At 38.1% G+C, this 18,238-nt stretch overlaps 1 protein-coding gene and 1 pseudogene across 4 annotated transcripts in view; one reads left to right on the top strand and one right to left on the bottom strand.

Moving 5' to 3' along the window:
- The window catches only part of EXOC2 (exocyst complex component 2), a 279,430-nt gene that overhangs the window by 238,484 nt on the left and 22,708 nt on the right, over positions 1-18,238 (top strand). The window lies entirely within an intron of this gene.
- LOC125908470 (serine/arginine-rich splicing factor 10-like) lies at positions 7,898-8,810 on the bottom strand (annotated as a pseudogene).

Here is an 18,238-nt window from a genome sequence, read left to right on the forward strand (position 1 = left end):
TTAAGAATTCTTGGCTGCGTATTTTTTGATTCAGCATGTTGAATATATCTAGCCACTCCTTTCTGATCTACCAAATTTCTTTGAATAGATCTACTGCATTCTTGATCTGTCTTCCCTTGTAGGTTAAGGACTTTTTTCCCGAACCTTACTGCTTTCATGACTCTTTCCTTGTCTATTTTCTGAGTTTGACCATGATATGCCTTTGCAATGATCAGCTTTTGTTGAATTTAATGGGAGTTCTCTGCTTCTTGGATTTTGATGTCTGGGTCCATCCCCACATTAGAGAAGTTTTCAGTTATAATTTGGTCACAAAAACTTTCTGTCCCTTTTTCTCTCTCTTCATCTTCTGGGACTCCTATGATATGAATGGGTTTTTTTGTTGTTGTTTTTTTGTTCTTTTTTTTTTTTTCACTAATTTTTTTTTCCATTTTTTTTCAATATATGAAATTTATTGTCAAATTGGTTTCCATACAACACCCAGTGCTCATCCCAAAAGGTGCCCTCCTCAATACCCATCACCCACTCTCCCCTCCCTCCCAACCCCCATCAACCCTCAGTTTGTTCTCAGTTTTTAAGAGTCTCTTATGCTTTGTCTCTCTCCGACTCTAACCTCTTTTTTTTCTTCCTTCCCCTCCCCCATGGGTTTCTGTTAAGTTTCTCAGGATCCACATAAGAGTGAAACCATATGGTATCTGTCTTTCTCTGTATGGCTTATTTCACTTAACATCACACTCTCCAGTTCCATCCACGTTGCTACAAAGGGCCATATTTGGTTCTTTCTCATTGCCATGTAGTACTCCATTGTGTATATAAACCACAATTTCTTTATCCATTCATCAGTTGATGGACATTTAGGCTCTTTCCATAATTTGGCTATTGTTGAGAGTGCTGCTATAAACATTGGGGTACAAGTGCCCCTATGCATCAGTACTCCTGTATCCCTTGGGTAAATTCCTAGCAGTGCTACTGCTGGGTCATAGGGTAGGTCTATTTTTAATTTTATGAGGAACCTCCACACTGTTTTCCAGAGTGGCTGCACCAGTTTGCATTCCCACCAACAGTGCAAGAGGGTTCCCGTTTCTCCACATCCTCTCCAGCATCTATAGTCTCCTGATTTGTTCATTTTGGCCACTCTGACTGGCATGAGGTGATATCTGAGTGTGGTTTTGATTTGTATTTCCCTGATAAGGAGCGACGTTGAGCATCTTTTCATGTGCCTGTTGGCCATCCGGATGTCTTCTTTAGAGAAGTGTCTATTCATGTTTTCTGCCCATTTCTTCACTGGGTTATTTGTTTTTCGGGTGTGGAGTTTGGTGAGCTCTTTATAGATTTTGGATACTAGCCCTTTGTCCGATATGTCATTTGCAAATATCTTTTCCCATTCCGTTGGTTGCCTTTTAGTTTTGTTGGTTGTTTCCTTTGCTGTGCAGAAGCTTTTTATCTTCATAAGGTCCCAGTAATTCACTTTTGCTTTTAATTCCCTTGCCTTTGGGGATGTGTCAAGTAAGAGATTGCTACGGCTGAGGTCAGAGAGGTCTTTTCCTGCTTTCTCCTCTAGGGTTTTGATGGTTTCCTGTCTCACATTCAGGTCCTTTATCCATTTTGAGTTTATTTTTGTGAATGGTGTGAGAAAGTGGTCTAGTTTCAACCTTCTGCATGTTGCTGTCCAGTTTTCCCAGCACCATTTGTTAAAGAGACTGTCTTTTTTCCATTGGATGTTCTTTCCTGCTTTGTCAAAGATGAGTTGGCCATACGTTTGTGGGTCTAGTTCTGGGGTTTCTATTCTATTCCATTGGTCTATGTGTCTGTTTTTGTGCCAATACCATGCTGTCTTGATGATGACAGCTTTGTAGTAGAGGCTAAAGTCTGGGATTGTGATGCCTCCTGCTTTGGTCTTCTTCAAAATTACTTTGGCTATTCAGGGCCTTTTGTGGTTCCATATGAATTTTAGGATGGCTTGTTCTAGTTTCGAGAAGAATGCTGGTGCAATTTTGATTGGGATTGCATTGAATGTGTAGATAGCTTTGGGTAGTATTGACATTTTGACAATATTTATTCTTCCAATCCATGAGCAGGGAATGTCTTTCCATTTCTTTATATCTTCTTCAATTTCCTTCATAAGCTTTCTATAGTTTTCAGCATACAGATCTTTTACATCTTTGGTTAGGTTTATTCCTAGGTATTTTATGCTTCTTGGTGCAATTGTGAATGGGATCAGTTTCTTTATTTGTCTTTCTGTGGCTTCATTGTTAGTGTATAAGAATGCAACTGACTTCTGTACATTGATTTTGTATCCTGCAACTTTGCTGAATTCATGTATCAGTTCTAGCAGACTTTTGTTGTAGTCTGTCGGATTTTCCATGTATAATATCATGTCATCTGCAAAAAGCGAAAGCTTGACTTCATCTTTGCCAATTTTGATGCCTTTGATTTCCTTTCGTTGTCTGATTGCTGATGCTAGAACTTCCAACACTATGTAAAACAACAGTGGTGAGAATGGGCATCCCTGTTGTGTTCCTGATCTCAGGGAAAAAGCTCTCAGTTTTTCCCCATTGAGGATGATGTTAGCTGTGGGCTTTTCATAAAATGGCTTTTATGATCTTTAAGTATGTTCCTTCTATCCCGACTTTCTCAAGGGTTTTTATTAAGAAAGGGTGCTGGATTTTGTCAAAGACCTTTTCTGCATCGATTGACAGGATCATATGGTTCTTATCTTTTCTTTTATTAATGTGATGTATCACGTTGATTGATTTGTGAATGTTGAACCAGCCCTGCATCCCAGGAATGAATCCCACTTGATCATGGTGAATAATTCTTTTTATATGCTGTTGAATTCGATTTGCTAGTATCTTACTGAGAATTTTTGCATCCATATTCATCAGGGATATTGGCCTGTAGTTCTCTTTTTTTACTGGGTCTCTGTCTGGTTTAGGAATCAAAGTAATACTGGCTTCATAGAATGAGTCTGGAAGTTTTCCTTCCCTTTCTATTTCTTGGAATAGCATGAGAAGGATAGGTATTATCTCTGCTTTAAACGTCTGGTAGAACTCCCCTGGGAAGCCATCTGGTCCTGGACTCTTATTTGTTGGGAGATTTTTGATAACCGATTCAATTTCCTCGCTGGTTATGGGTCTGTTCAAGCTTTCTATTTCCTCCTGATTGAGTTTTGGAAGAGTGTGGGTGTTTAGGAATTTGTCCATTTCTTCCAGGTTGTCCAATTTGTTGGCATATAATTTTTCATACTATTCCCTGATAATTGTTTGTGTCTCTGAGGGATTGGTTCTAATAATCCCATTTTCATTCATGATTTTATCTATTTGGGTCATCTCCCTTTTCTTTTTGAGAAGCCTGGCTAGAGGTTTGTCAGTTTTGTAATATTTTTTCAAAAAACCAACTCTTGGTTTCGTTGATCTGCTCTACAGTTTTTTTAGATTCTATATTATTTATTTCTGCTCTGATCTTTATTATTTCTCTTCTGCTGCTGGGTTTAGGCTGCCTTTGCTGTTCTGCTTCTATTTCCTTTAGGTGTGCTGTTAGATTTTGTATTTGGGATTTTTCTTGTTTTGAGATAGGCCTGGATTGCAATGTGTCTTCCTCACAGGACTGCCTTCGCTGCATCCCAAAGCGTTTGGATTGTTGTATTTTCATTTTCGTTTGTTTCCATATATTTTTAAATTTCTTCTCTAATTGCCTGGTTGACCCACTCATTCGTTAGTAGGGTGTTCTTTAACCTCCATGCTTTTGGAGGTTTTCCAGACTTTTTCCTGTGGTTGATTTCAAGCTTCATAGCATTGTGGTCTGAAAGTATGCATGGTATAATTTCAATTCTTGTATACTTATGAAGTGCTGTTTTGTGACCCAGTATGTGATCTATCTTGGAGAATGTTCCATGTGCACTCGAGAAGAAAGTATATTCTGTTGCTTTGGGATGCAGAGTTCTAAATATATCTGTCAAGTCCATCTGATCCAATGTATCATTCAGGGCCCTTGTTTCTTTATTGACTGTGTGTCTATATGATCTATCCATTTCTGTAAGTGGAGTGTTAAAGTCCCCTGCAATTACCACATTCTTATCAATAAGGTTGCTTATGTTTATGAGTAATTGTTTTATATATTTGGGGGCTCCGGTATTCGGCGCATAGACATTTATAATTGTTAGCTCTTCCTGATGGATAGACCCTGTTATTATTATATAATGCCCTTCTTCATCTCTTGTTACAGCCTTTAATTTAAAGTCTAGTTTGTCTGATATAAGTATGGCTACTCCAGCTTTCTTTTGGCTTCCAGTAGCATGATAAATAGTTCTCCATCCCCTCACTCTCAATCTAAAGGTGTCCTCAGATCTAAAATGAGTCTCTTGTAGACAGCAAATAGTTGGGTCTTGTTTTTTTATCCATTCTGATACCCTATGTCTTTTGGTTGGCGCATTTAATCCATTGACATTCACTGTTATTATAGAAAGATACGGGTTTAGAGTCATTGTGATGTCTGTATGTTTTATGCTTGCAGCAATGTCTCTGGTACTTTGTCTCACAGGATCCCCCTTAGGATCCCTTGTAGGGCTGGTTTAGTGGTGACAAATTCCTTCAGTTTTTGTTTGTTTGGTAAGACCTTTATCTCTCCTATTCTAAATGACAGACTTGCTGGATAAAGGATTCTCGGCTGCATATTTTTTTCTGTTCAATACATTGAAGATCTCGTGCCAATCCTTTCTGACCTTCCAAGTTTCAAAAGAGAGATCAGTCATGAGTCTTATAGGTCTCCCTTTATAAGTTAGGGCATGTTTATCCCTTGCTGCTTTCAGAATTTTCTCTTTATCCTTGTATTTTGCCGGTTTCTCTATGATATGTCGTGCAGAAGGTGGATTCAAGTTACGTCTGAAGGGAGTTCTCTGTTACTCTTGGATTTCAATGCCTTTTTCCTTCCCCAGTTCAGGGAAGTTCTCAGCTATTACTTCTTCAAGTACACCTTCAGCCCCTTTCCCTCTCTCTTCCTCCTCTGGAATACCAATTATGCGTATATTATTTCTTTTTAGTGTATCACTTAGTTCTCTAATTATCCCCTCATACCCCTGGATTTTTTTATCTCTCTTTCTCAGCTTCCTCTTTTTCCATAACTTTATCTTCTAGTTCACCTATTCTCTCCTTTGCCTCTTCAATCCGAGTCATGGTCGTTTCCATTTTATTTTGCATTTCATTTAAAGCGTTTTTCAGCTCCTCCTGACTATTCCTTAGTCCCTTGATCTCTGTAGCAAGAGATTCTCTGCTGTCCTCTATACTGTTTTCAAGCCCAGCGATTAATTTTATGACTATTATTCTAAAGTCACTTTCTGTTATATTATTTAAATCCTTTTGATCAGTTCATTGGCTGTTGTTATTTCCTGGAGATTCTTTAGAGGGGAATTCTTCCATTTGGTCATTTTGGATAGTCCCTGGAGTGATGTGGACCTGCAGGGCACTTCCCCTGTGCTCTGGTGTATAACTGGAGTTGGTGGGTGGAGTTGCAGTCAGACCTGATGTCTGCCCCAGCCCACCGCTGGGGCCACAGTCAGACTGGTGTGTGCCTTCTCTTCCCCTCTCCTAGGGGCGGGATTCACTGTGGGGTGGCGTGGCCCGTCTGGGCTACTTGCACACTGCCAGGCTTGTGGTGCTGGGGATCTGGCGTATTAGCTGGGGTGGGTAGGCAAGGTGCACAGGGGCAGGAGGGGCAGGCTTCACTCGCTTCTCCTTAGGTGATGCACTTCAGGAGGGGCCCTGTGGCAGCAGGAGGGAGTCAGACCCGCTGCCAGAGGGTTGGCTCCGCAGAAGCACAGCGTTGGGTGTTTGCGCGGAGCGAGTAAGTTCCCTGGCAGGAACTGGTTCCCTTTGGGATTTTGGCTGGTGGATGGCCGAGGGAGATGGCACTGGTGAGCGCCTTTGTTCCCCAACAAACTGAGCTCTGTCGTCCCGGGGCTCAGCAACTCTCCCTCCCTTTGTCCTCCAGCCTTCCCGCTTTCCGAGCAGAGCTGTTAGCTTATAACCTTCCAGATGTCAGGTCCCGCTTGCTGTCGGAACACACTCCATCCGGCCCCTCCGCTTTTGCCAGCCAGACTCTGGGGCTCTGCTTGGCCGGCAGGCTGCCCCTCCGCCCCGGCTCCTTCCCGCCAGTCCATGCAGCGCGCACCGCCTCTCCGCCCTTCCTACCCTCTTCCGTGGGCCTCTCGTCTGCGCTTGGCTCTGGAGGCTCCATTCTGCTAGTCTTCTGGTGGTTTTCTGGGTTAGTTAGGCAGGTGTAGGTGGAATCTAAGTGATTAGCAGGATGCGCAGTGAGCCCACCGTCCTCCTACGCCGCCATCTTCCCTCTCCCTCTGTATGATACGAATGTTAATCCTCTTTAATAAATCACTGAGTTCTTTAAGTCTTGTATAATGATCCTTCTGCCTTTTTCTCACACTTCTGTTCAGCTTCAATTTTTCCCCATAATTTTTCCTTCTGTATCACTGATTTGCTGCTCTGCTTCATCCATCCTCGCCATCATGGCATCCATTCAAGATTGTGCCTTGGTTATAGCATCTTCCGATTTCAGCCTGACAAGATTTTAGCTCTTTTATCTCTGCAGAAAGGGATTTTTCCTGTGTCTTCTATGCCTTTTTCAACCCCAGCTTGTTCCTGTAATTGTGGGGCGGTGGAGTTAATGTTTATTTTTGGGAGAGAAAGAGAGACAGTGTGACCAGGGAAGGTGCAGAGAGAGAGTGAGACATAGAATCTGAAGCAAGCTCCAGGCTCTGAGCTGTCAGCACAGAGCCCAATGTGGGCCTGGAACTCACAAACTGTGATATGACCTGAGCTGAAATGAGACACTTAACTGACCAAGCCACCCAGGCACTCTTAGCTTTTTTTTAATATTTTATTTATTTTAGGGGAGAGTCTAAGTGGGGAAAGGGCAGAGAAAGGGAGACAGAGGATCTGAAGCAGGCTCTACACTGACAGGCTGACAGCAGTGAGCCCAATATGGGGCTTGAACTCATGAACTGCGAGATCATGACCTGAGCTGAAGTCAGACGCTTAACAGACTGAGCCACCCAGGTACCCCATAATTGTGCTTTTAAATTCTAGTTCATACATCTTACTTATATCTGTGTCAATTAAATCCCTGGCTGTCATTTCTTCCTGCTCTTCTTTTCTGGATGAAGTCTTCTATGTTGTCATTTTGGAGAAAGAAAAAAATTAATAAAATAAAATAATAAATAAAAATCAGGGGTGCCTGGGTGGCCCAGTTGGTTAGGCATCTGACATTGGCTCAGGTCATGATCTCAGGGTTTGTGAGTTCAAGCCCCGTGTCAGGGTCTGTGCTGACAGCTCAGAGCCTGGAGCCTCCTTTGGATTCTGTGTCTCCCTCTCTCTCTCTCTGTCTCTCCCCCACTTGTGTGCTTGCTCTCTCTCTCAAAAGTAAAATAAACATTAAAAAAATTATTAAAAATATTAAAAATTAAAACAAAATGAAAAAACTTCAGTAAATGAAGTTAGATCTTAGGTGTGTTTCAGTCTGCTTGGTAAGAGAGGCTTGATAGAGAAAAGAGAGAAAAAAATAAATAAATTTTTAATAAAATAAAATAGAATAGAATAAAAATGTTCTTTATCCAAGAAATAGAAAGAAAAAAAAAAACTATAAACAAAAACAGAAGCAAAGAACAAATAAAAAGAAACCCAAATAAAGCTAGATCCAGTTTCCCCTAGAGCTGAAACACCCCTAGAGCTGCAGCACCCTATGATCTGTAGACTAAACAGGTGGAAGGGATTTGTCCTGGTCTTCTCTGGGAGGGGCCTGCTGTGCTGATTATCAGGGGGCCTTGTTTCAGTGGAAATGTGGCTCCAAAGTGCAGATGAGTGGGACTTGGTGTAAGCAACTCTGGCCTCCACTAGGTGGCGCTGTGTTTCCCTCTGAAGTCTGACCATGGCTGGTGGGCTTGGGGAGGGTGGGTAAGGGAAGATGCCCTTTCCTTACCCTGGGAGGGCAACGCTTGGCTGCCTCTGTTCAGGATAGCCTTCATTTCTTTCTTGAGCTGAGACTTGGACTGTGATCTTGAACTGGATTTGATCTTGAAAAGATCGATGGCAGCGTTTGAATTTTATGATTGTCAGAATGGCTTCTGCTACACTTTGGTCTTCCAGCTGGTCTGTTTCAAAGGCTATAAATACTTCTATAGTTGTAATCAAACTACCAGTTTCTTGATCTTTCATAACTTCTCCTAGAGCATCTATATTGTATCTGTCATAATCGTTGTAGTGTGAAGAACTGTACACATTCCTCCCTTCCTTGGTTTTCATTTAATTTGGAGTCTTCTGATCCCTCTGTGCAAACTGTATTTCATTTTGGCATCCATAAATACATTTTCTATCCAAATTACGAAAAGCATCTTCAGTGTCACACATCCTTGGTTGAACATAAACAAATCCTCTTGGATAGCAGGTATAAAAATCAAGTGGAGCATACATATGAACTGTAGGACCATAATGACCAAATTCCCATTGTAAACCTTCAGTCTGATATTGTGGGCCACATTCCTTACAAACAGAGATGGCGTTGGGAGGGAGGGGTGTGCACAGGTAGCGTGATATGACAGCAACATGAGTCTGGGCAGGGGCATTAATGGGCTCAGTAAACTGTCCACAGATCCTCAGACACTCTCAGCCAAATGGATCCACTGTGACAGCCCTCTGTAAGTTATACTTAATTTTAAAAGAGGGAAAAACTGAAAATTTGAAAATCTTGAAAAACAGAGTATCATCATTTAGTAAGTACAGCCAATTGCTTACCTTTTTCAAATACATATCTTTGTGTAATATTTTGTGTAGGACATTTTCAGCTATGAAAGTCACTAAATCCAAGTATCTAAACAAAATGAACATTCAGACCTTCAAATCACTGTTATTTCAATTTAAAAACATTTTTTGTTCTGCTAAATGTCAAACTTAGAAAACTTATATTAAGGTGAAGCCTCATAAGCCAAGACCCCTGGCCCCCATTGGACATGTCTCATGAGGACATGCATTTGCTATTGTGTTAAGATGATATTGGTTGTTTTTTTTTTCAACTTTAACATAACCTAGCATATTTAAACTAATAAAATAATTTTTATTTCCTTTTTACATTCTCCTTTTCTGTTTTTCTTATTTTTAATGCATGGAATATATAATATACATCTATATGTATAAATTATGTTTTATACATTTATGTATTTGTTTTAAACAATATAATTATTTATTAACATAGTGGCACATAGTTTTATATATCAGATGTTATGTATCACACATTATAATCTTATATCAAGAGGGTTCAAATTTATTTTACTTATAACTTGGATAATCAGTAAGTTTGAAGACTCTGCCTCTTGATGGCAGGTACCATGCCTTAGTCCCACTGGGGTCCCCACCATAGGAAGTCCCTTTACATAGTGGATTCTCAACATATGTTTGAACAAATGAGTATTTTAGTAAATGAATGGTTTCCCAATATGAGAATTATACTAAGTCTTAACATTTTTTCCTGATAAGAAAACATTTCAAACAGGTAGCATTTGTGTTTTCAGATGCCTGTACAAATGTAGGTGACACCTTTTGTGTACACTGCTTTAGAAAGAGCATGAGAGAGGACCTGGTAACACAGTAAGTCATAATTGTACAAATGGAAACATGTAGGTTGCCCCATTTTTGTCATTTTTAAGCTTGTAGCATTGAAAATGAAATACCAAACATCATTTTGCTTTGGGTCATATTGAAAACTTGATGAATTTGTTAAGATACTGCATTTTGGTCCATTTTTAAATAAAAATAATTTACAGTTTAACTGTTATTTTTACATACATTATCACATTTTATCCTTCCAACAACCTCATTGGAGTAAGATTTTGTTCCCCATTTGGCTGATTTTTAAAATTTGAAGAATCAGAAAAGGAATCAGACTTGTTCAAGATACTAGACTTAGGACCTCAGCCCTGTTCTTCTGTCTCTAAATTCTAACTTTATCATTCTTATTGGAGAAGTATATAGGGTATAGGAGACCAGAGAGATAACAATACTATATAATTTTGCCCATCCTAATATTTTGTAAATAATTGGATTACAAAAGCACTTTGTGCCTTTCTCTGTCCGAGGTACCCCTAACAAGGTATGAAGAGGGAGAGCTGCCACTTTCCCTGAATGAGGGCTCATAGGTTTGGTCTCATAGTCCTATTCCAGCTGAAGAAACAAGTGGCGGCTTGCTAAAAGGACAGTATGTGTATTCAGTTTTCCTTTTTCTGTGAAAAACAGTGACTTATACTGGATCATTTCAATGTATGATAGAATTATAAATGTTACTATAATGAAAGATAAAAATATCAGGAAGAATAAAGAGGTTACTTTTGTTTTTGGATAAAACTGTACCAGAATCTTCCCTTCGCAATAAATTTGGTAGAGTAATAAAAGGAAGCATTGATTTTGAAGATGGAAGAGCAACTGCGTAATTGTTAATAATAACCTCAAGAGAAAAAATAACTTAGAATTCAGATATTGGAAAGAAATTTTGTTGCAGAGTCAGAGAAACAAAATCCTAGCAATAAAATGAGTTGTTGTTACTACCTTTCCTGCTCCTTCTTGCTACTATTGAGTTCCCGTGCCTTTGTAGTTGATAGTCCTTACAATAAACTTTATATCCAGCGTTATAGATAATGCAAATGTAGGCTAATGTAGGTAAACAGCTTGTCAAAGTCAGATGCTACCATCAAAGCCCTTTCTACCTTGCTATACTGCTTCTTCAATTTCATCATTTCAAACATTTAACAACCAATTGCTTAGTGGTTTTAATTGTCACAGTTAGGCTTAAAAGATACTTATTGAAAGATTTAAAAGATTTTATCACAAATGGCAAGATTTCATTCTTTTTAAGGCTAATGTTTCACTTAAGGCTAATATTCCACCACATCTTCCTTATCCATTTATTTATCTATGGATATTTAGGTTACCTCCATATGTTGGCACTGTATATAATGTTACAGTAAACATAGGGATGCATGTATCTTTTTATATTAGTGTTTTTGCTTTCTTTGAGTAAATACCCAGTAGTGGAATTACTAGATCATATGGTATTTCTATTTTTAGTTTTTTGAGGACCCTCCATAACTGTTTTGCACAGTGGCTGCACGAATTTACATTCCCACTAACAGTGCACAAGGGTTCCCTTTTCTCTACATCCTTACAAACACTTGTTATTTCTTGTCTTTTTGATACTAGTTGTTGTGGCTGGTGTGAGGTGACAATACGGATGGACCTAGAAGATATTATGCTAAGTAAAATTAGTCAGACACAGAAAGACAAATACCATACAATTTTGCTTTTATGGGGAATCTAAAAACCAACAAAAAAACAGAAACAGACCATAAAGAGGAAAAACTATTATTTACCAAAAGGTTAAGGAATAGGAGGATGGACAAAGTGAGCAAAGGGGAGTGGGAGGTGTAGGCTTCCAGTTATGGCATGAATAAGTCACCGTTGAAAGATACAACATGGGGAATACAGTCAATGGTAGTGTAATAGTGTTGTGTGGTGATCGGTGGTAGGTACACTTATGAGCATAGCATAATATTTAGAGTTGTTAAATCACTATGTTGTACACCTGAAACTAATGTAACTTTTTTATCAACCATGTCTCATTAAAAAAAATTTTTTAATGTTCATTTATTGTTTAGAGAGAGAGAGAGACAGAATGCGAGCAGGGGAGGGGCAGAGAGAGAGGGAGACACAGGATCCAAAGCGAGCTCCAGGCTCTGAGCGGTCAGCACAGAGCCTGACACAGGGCTTGAACTCGTGAACAGTGAGATCATGACCTGGACCTGAGCCGATGCCGGATGCTCAACCCACTGAGCCACCCAGGCCAAGACCAAATGTTGAGAATACGGACTTTATGTTATTACTTCTTTGCTGTGCTCCACAGTGGTGATTCCACTGATAGGGATACAATAGCTGCTCCATAACACGGATAGTACCACCCTGCATTTTCATACCATCTACAGTGGGCCAGACAGTGGTAGAGCACTTTCTGTGTGTTCATTCACTGAATCACAGAGGCCCACACAGCTAACTAGAGAAGGCAGGATTCTAACCCAACCAGTCAGGCTTTAGTGCCATGTTCTTCAGCCTGGCTTCTCTCATAACCATTTTATTAGTTGTGATTTAATTGAGGTCATCTTTATTTAAAAAAAAACAACAACTTGAGACTTTGAAATTAAAGTCACTACAGACTTGTTTATGAAATGTTATATACAAATGTAATAAAACGTTTTAAGTGTAAAACAAAATACATTCCTTTGCATAGTTAAAATGAATCTTGTCTCTTTGACTTTGCTAATTGAAGTACTTTCTAATGAAAAAATATTTTCTGCCAGAAGGCTAAATTGAAACAAATGAGTTTGTTTTATCAACTGATGTTAAATTGATTAAATGTCTACCTTTAGGTCTGAAATTCAGTATATCATGTATCAAATGATGAAACTGATATTCTCTGTTAAATGTATGAGGTGATCTGTAATATTTATGGTAGTGTAACTCATAATTTGTTTTACCCATCAGACTTTAACTTTGGAATGGGAGATGTTGTGATACCTTTGCTCATTTTTGAGTCTTGAAAGACATTTGTCTATGATGTATATGAATGCTAAACTATTAATAAATAGAAATATTTTCTTAAAAATGGAAAACATAAGCCATGAAATAATTTTATTGTTATTTTCACTGCTGGCAATGTTTTCTCTTTTCATGAGACAAAGTTTTCCTCTTCTTATTTAAAAGATAGGAGATCATGGGGCGCCTGGGTGGCTCACTTGGTTAAGTGCCCCACTCTTGGTTTCAGCTCAGGTCATGATCTCACACTTTCATGAGTTTGAGCCCTGCATTGGGCTCTGCACTGGCAGCACAGAGCCTTCTTGGGAACCTCTCTCTCCCCTTCTTTCTGCCCCTCCCTCTCTTTTTCTCTCTCAAAAGAAATAGACTTTAAAAATAAAATAAAATATAGAAGATCATATTAATTAAAGCCAAAAAAAGATTCTGATAAAATTGAGAACTGTAGAGGTTGAGGTTATTCACTCAGAGACTACATATGAAGCATATCCTCTCTTCAAGTGTTCACTTTTAAAATCCCCTATATGGCAAAGACACTCTGTCAATTTTGGCAATGAAATCAACTTAGGAATGAACAAACTAAAACATGAAGACCTGGAACTTAAAACCCTTTCTCTATTCCAGCAAAACTAATTTTATTGTAGAATATTTAGGCCTTTCTGTCTGTCAATACTGATACAGTTTCTGGTTACCTTTTTTTAATAGGCAGTAATTTCAATAATGTGCCTTAAGAGTGTAATTGAATAATTTATTTCAGAAAAAAAAAGTTTTTTCATGTAGTGTTTCAGTTTTACCAAAAAAAGTACATTGTGGGATATTTATAGTATTTTTCAATCTATTTTTATCTGTAGACTAGGACTGATAACTGCCTTAGGGCATAGGGGTTAAAAACAGGAAATGTGGTTTATAAAGTAGGTAGTATCTCCAGAGTTTCCAAAGTTTGATTTCTTATAGTACTGACTGAAGAGTATCATGTTTCAAAACAACATTAGGCAGCGTACCTTGAAATCAGTCTGTGTTTAAAGGAGTCGTCTGTCCAATTAAGACAGGAAATGCTTCATGGAAAAGTTTGCGCTCTTGGTATAGGTTCAAGTAGTGTAGCAGTTGTTTTCTGTAATTATACACTGTTCTTTCTCTCCAGCTCTGTTTTAGACAGTCTTTATGTAGTTAGATTGAGCATAAGTCTCATGTAAATTTTAGTAAATTTCCTTTGACCTTTGTGTTTTGATTAAAATTTTATTTTAGTGTTTTAATGGAAAGTTTTGTCTTTATCATAGTTGAGAAGGAGCATATATTATAGTTACTAATTATAGTAATTAGAAAATCCAAGTTAAGAAAACAAAAAGGTATGAAAAAGCAAGGTTATAATTTTTATGGCCTTAAATGACAGTTTGGCAGAACTGATCAAAACTGAAAACCCTTGACTCAGCAATTTCATTTCTATGAATATATCATACATAAATTATTCTATGAGAATATAAGGATTGATGTTCACTGCAGAATTATTTATAGTAGTATATAATTGTCTAATATAATAGAATAAATTATGAATAAATAAAAAATGAATAAATCGTAAATAACAGAATAAATCAATTATGGTACATCCATAATATAGGATACAAGGCAGCACTTGAAAATGATAAGGTAAATATATATACACTGGCATGGAAGAATGTTTGTGATATGTTACAAAATGAAGTAAACAAGTTTAACTTGGAATGTGTAGTGTAATCTCATTTTTTAGAGGAAAAAATTATATTCATGGGAAGAGATTGGGAAGACTACATGCCATACTAAGGAGACTGATGGAGAAGTTTATTGGACTTTTATTTGTTATTATGAAAACTTATACTTCTGTGTTTTAATTCTTTTCAGTGAGCATTTAATGTTTTTCAAAGTAAGAAATCAAGAAGAAAGACCTGATTAATCCAAAATGTTCACTATTCTGTTCTTATAAAGACATTCTTTAGAGAAGTCTGCTTAGTGATTTGTCCAAATTACTATTATAAGAGGAGTCAAACCCATTTATGTAACACTTTTTAATTTATAAAACATTTTCCCATACTTGAAAGAATACCTGAAGCCCCGGTTAATTAACTGATTGTCCAGCTAAAATGTAAATCCAAGCCATTCTATACACACCTGTACATTATCTATTATTAGGTTATTGCTAGGCATTATTTCATGAGATTGGCCCAAAAGCAACACTAAGATCCTTCCAACATGTCAGGGAATTGTTTTTTTCACAGTGGTGCTGAGGATTTCATCAAACAGAGCCCTCTGTTTACCAGTGTGGGTTTTAGTGTTTGCTGAACAATTTTCTTTTGTGCAGTTGCTTTCTTGTGCTGTTTTATAGATAATGTAAGCCTCTCTCCCGTGTGCAAGATGGTTGTGTTCTCTTAATTCTGGTAGTGTCCCCATTAGAATGTGAGGAGAGGGGGCTTTATTTTTTATGAAATTTCTCTTATTTTGGTCACTACTATATCTCTAGTGCCTGGAAGAGAGTCTGCCATGTAATAGTAATAGGCACTCAATAAATATTTTTAGTAGTATGCCCATTCCAAAATCAAGTGCCCTCCCTATTTGATTAAAAGAAGAAAATGGCAAATAGAGCAAGAAAAGACTTCTTTTCCACTTTCATGTATGAAAATCAAGACCTTCATTGTTGAAGAAGATGGTATGTGGTCCAGGCCCAATTACAGGAAGCTCACCCTGAGAGAAGAAGCCTACAGGTTCTTGCTCAGAGCAGAGATGAGCTTTGTTTTCTCCATGGGGAATTTCCACACTGGGCTACTAGATTAATTGCTAACTGATAGTCTAGATTGATACTGTGTGGGTGGGGACACTTTTTTGGTCAAATAGCATGACACATTCTAATTTTATATTCACAGAGTAGAGGAGATACATATTATAAATACTTAGAAGTTGTTCTCAGTCCCTTGGAAAGTTGTGGGGGCTTATCTAAACGGGAACCTTTTTAAAAACAATACTTATTACTACATCATAATAATGTAGCATTTGTAACTCCAAGAAACAGTTTGCCTTATTTTTCTGTGTGCACTATTCACATGGACAGCTCATTTCCTTGTAGTACAGTAAAATGTGGCATTTATGGCCCACTAATGTTGAAGCTAAAGCTAAAACCCTGGTTTCCTAACACATAACTAAATGTTCATTATGTCCTAATATATCTGAGCTCTGAGTATCAAGCCTATAGTGAACATTCAAAAATGTTAAGTTTATTATTTGAAATAGCTGTTTGCTAAGTATATAGCCAGAAAAACAAAGCATATTTGTCAAACTAATGTATTTAGACTTAACAGCATTCTATGCTGCTATACTTAATTTATCCAAACTATATTTTTCAAATGGATCCTGAAAAATTATTTCGAAAGGACTGTTTTTTGTTTTCTTTAACCCTATGAGAAGTAAGAGATACATGCTTTAGCAGAGTATCTCCTTTACACATAAACTGACGCATGTACATTTTTAGTGAATGGCTCAAGTACAAAATTATATATTATTTAAAACTTTTCTCAGATGTATTTGTTCACTCATTCATTCATTTATCAATTTATTTAAAAGGGTTAAGGGAGCTTACTAGTGAGCAAGACCTACATGGCGTTTGCCTTCTTTTATTTCTGAACTTGTGTTACAGGCCAGCCACTGTGGTAGGTAGTAAGGATACAAAGACAAGGTAAGTGAAGGGTGATACCCATGCATGTGGAGTTAACAATCTAGCAGGGTAGATAGATATTAATCAGGTCATCTTATAAATCAGTGGAAAGCTGTTACAGTGGGAGGAGAGAGAGCTGGCGCCAAGAGGACATGAGAGGTCTTCCCTAACAATTGCTAGTATGTTCTATTCAGCCCTTCTTTCCAAACCAGTGCACAGTATGACAAAACAGTTCCAACAAAATTCCAACTTCTAGAGAACTTTGTGTAAACTAGCAAAACAAGAGTATAGTCAAAGGCAAATCTCTCCAGTTCTAGCACATCCCAGTAACATTTGGTATTGTATCTGGGCAGTCTGCCTCTGTCCTGTTCTTAAGCTGTTCAGAGATCGCTGGTGCCACTCAAAAGAACTTTACCTACAATTAGGATATGCTGTAGCCTGGTGACAGTCATGATGTGTTAGAATGTCCAATCTTCAGGGGCACCTGGGTGGCTCAGTTGGTTAAGCATCCGACTTCGGCTCAAGTCATGATCCCATGGTTCATGGGTTCGAGCCCCGCATCGGGCTCTGTGCTAACAGCTCAGAGCCTGGAGCCTGCCTCAGATTCTGTGTCTCCTTCTCTCTCTACCCCTCCCCCACTTGTGCTCTGTCTCTCAAAAATAAACATTAAAAAAAAAAAAGAATGCCCAATCTTCTCACTGTGTGTTTCAGAAAAATAAATTGGTGTACTTTTTCTAGTTACCATACCTATTACCCAACTATTTATGTCTTTGTTAAAAAAAAATTTACCTGAAATATGTGTACTGTTTTGTAATCTACAAAGTGCTCCCTACCATGGAGATAAGTTCTCTTAGGGTGGGGCCGTTTCTGTTTTGCTCTCTTTTGTACACCATCACCTGTCAATGCCTAGCACATAATAGATACACAAAAAATATTTAAAGAATAAGGGAATAAATAAATATATATCACATTTTTGTAACAGCTCTGATAGCAAAACAGACATTGTAATGTCTACATTTTGTAAAGTAGACAGTTGTCTAAAAGGTGAACTGATCTTTGTCTAGGGTCATATCATTATGTATAGATCCCAAGTCTTCTGGCTTTACATTGAGTATTCTTTCTGTTACCTCAATGAACTTAAAAGTCATCATCAACCATTAATGTTAATAATCTTAAAATTAGAATAAAGTCTAGTTGGAAGGAAACATATACCACCAAAATCAACTACAAAATGGTCCCTTTGTCATAGACATGGAACTTTTGAAAATAGTACCATAACCTAAAATAAAATCCTGGTCCTGTCTCCAGGTACCATGACCATGGTCCCTTTAAACCCTGCCATCCACTTCAAGGCCTCAGCCAATTTAATAACAAAATTTAGGTACAACTCTTCTCTGATGGCTCTAGGATCTTTCTTGGCATCCTTACTACCTCTTTCTTGCTTTATAAATCTAACCTGTTCCATTCAAGGAAGTTAGCTCAGCTGTTAGTGGGAAGACCCAATTTTACATTCTCCAAAACCCAAATCTGTTCTCTTTCAACTCTGAGTAATTGTATTTCTCTCCTTTTGTCATGATCTCCATGTACTTTCCTCTTTGAGGTCAGAAAAGAACAAATCGATCAGTCTAGCCACCCAAAAGAAGATTGCTACCTTCTGTCACCTGTGTTTTGATGGGGTCCTTTGACATAGTGCCACATGAGCAAGTGAGGCAACCTCTGGCATCCTGCCACTGTTATAGGCTTTTTTTTTTTTTTTTTTTTTTTTTTGGTACAGATCTTTGAAAGAATTGACATCCTCCTACAGCTAGAATTGGAGCAACACTTTTTAAAAATTTACTTATTTTGAGGAAGAGCGAGAAAGAGGGAGAGAGAGAATCCCACGCAGACTCTACACTGTCAGCATAAAGTCTGACATGGGGCTTGATCTCAT

The sequence above is a fragment of the Panthera uncia genome, assembly GCF_023721935.1.
Source record: "Panthera uncia isolate 11264 chromosome B2 unlocalized genomic scaffold, Puncia_PCG_1.0 HiC_scaffold_25, whole genome shotgun sequence".
In the NCBI taxonomy this organism is placed as follows: domain Eukaryota; kingdom Metazoa; phylum Chordata; class Mammalia; order Carnivora; family Felidae; genus Panthera; species Panthera uncia.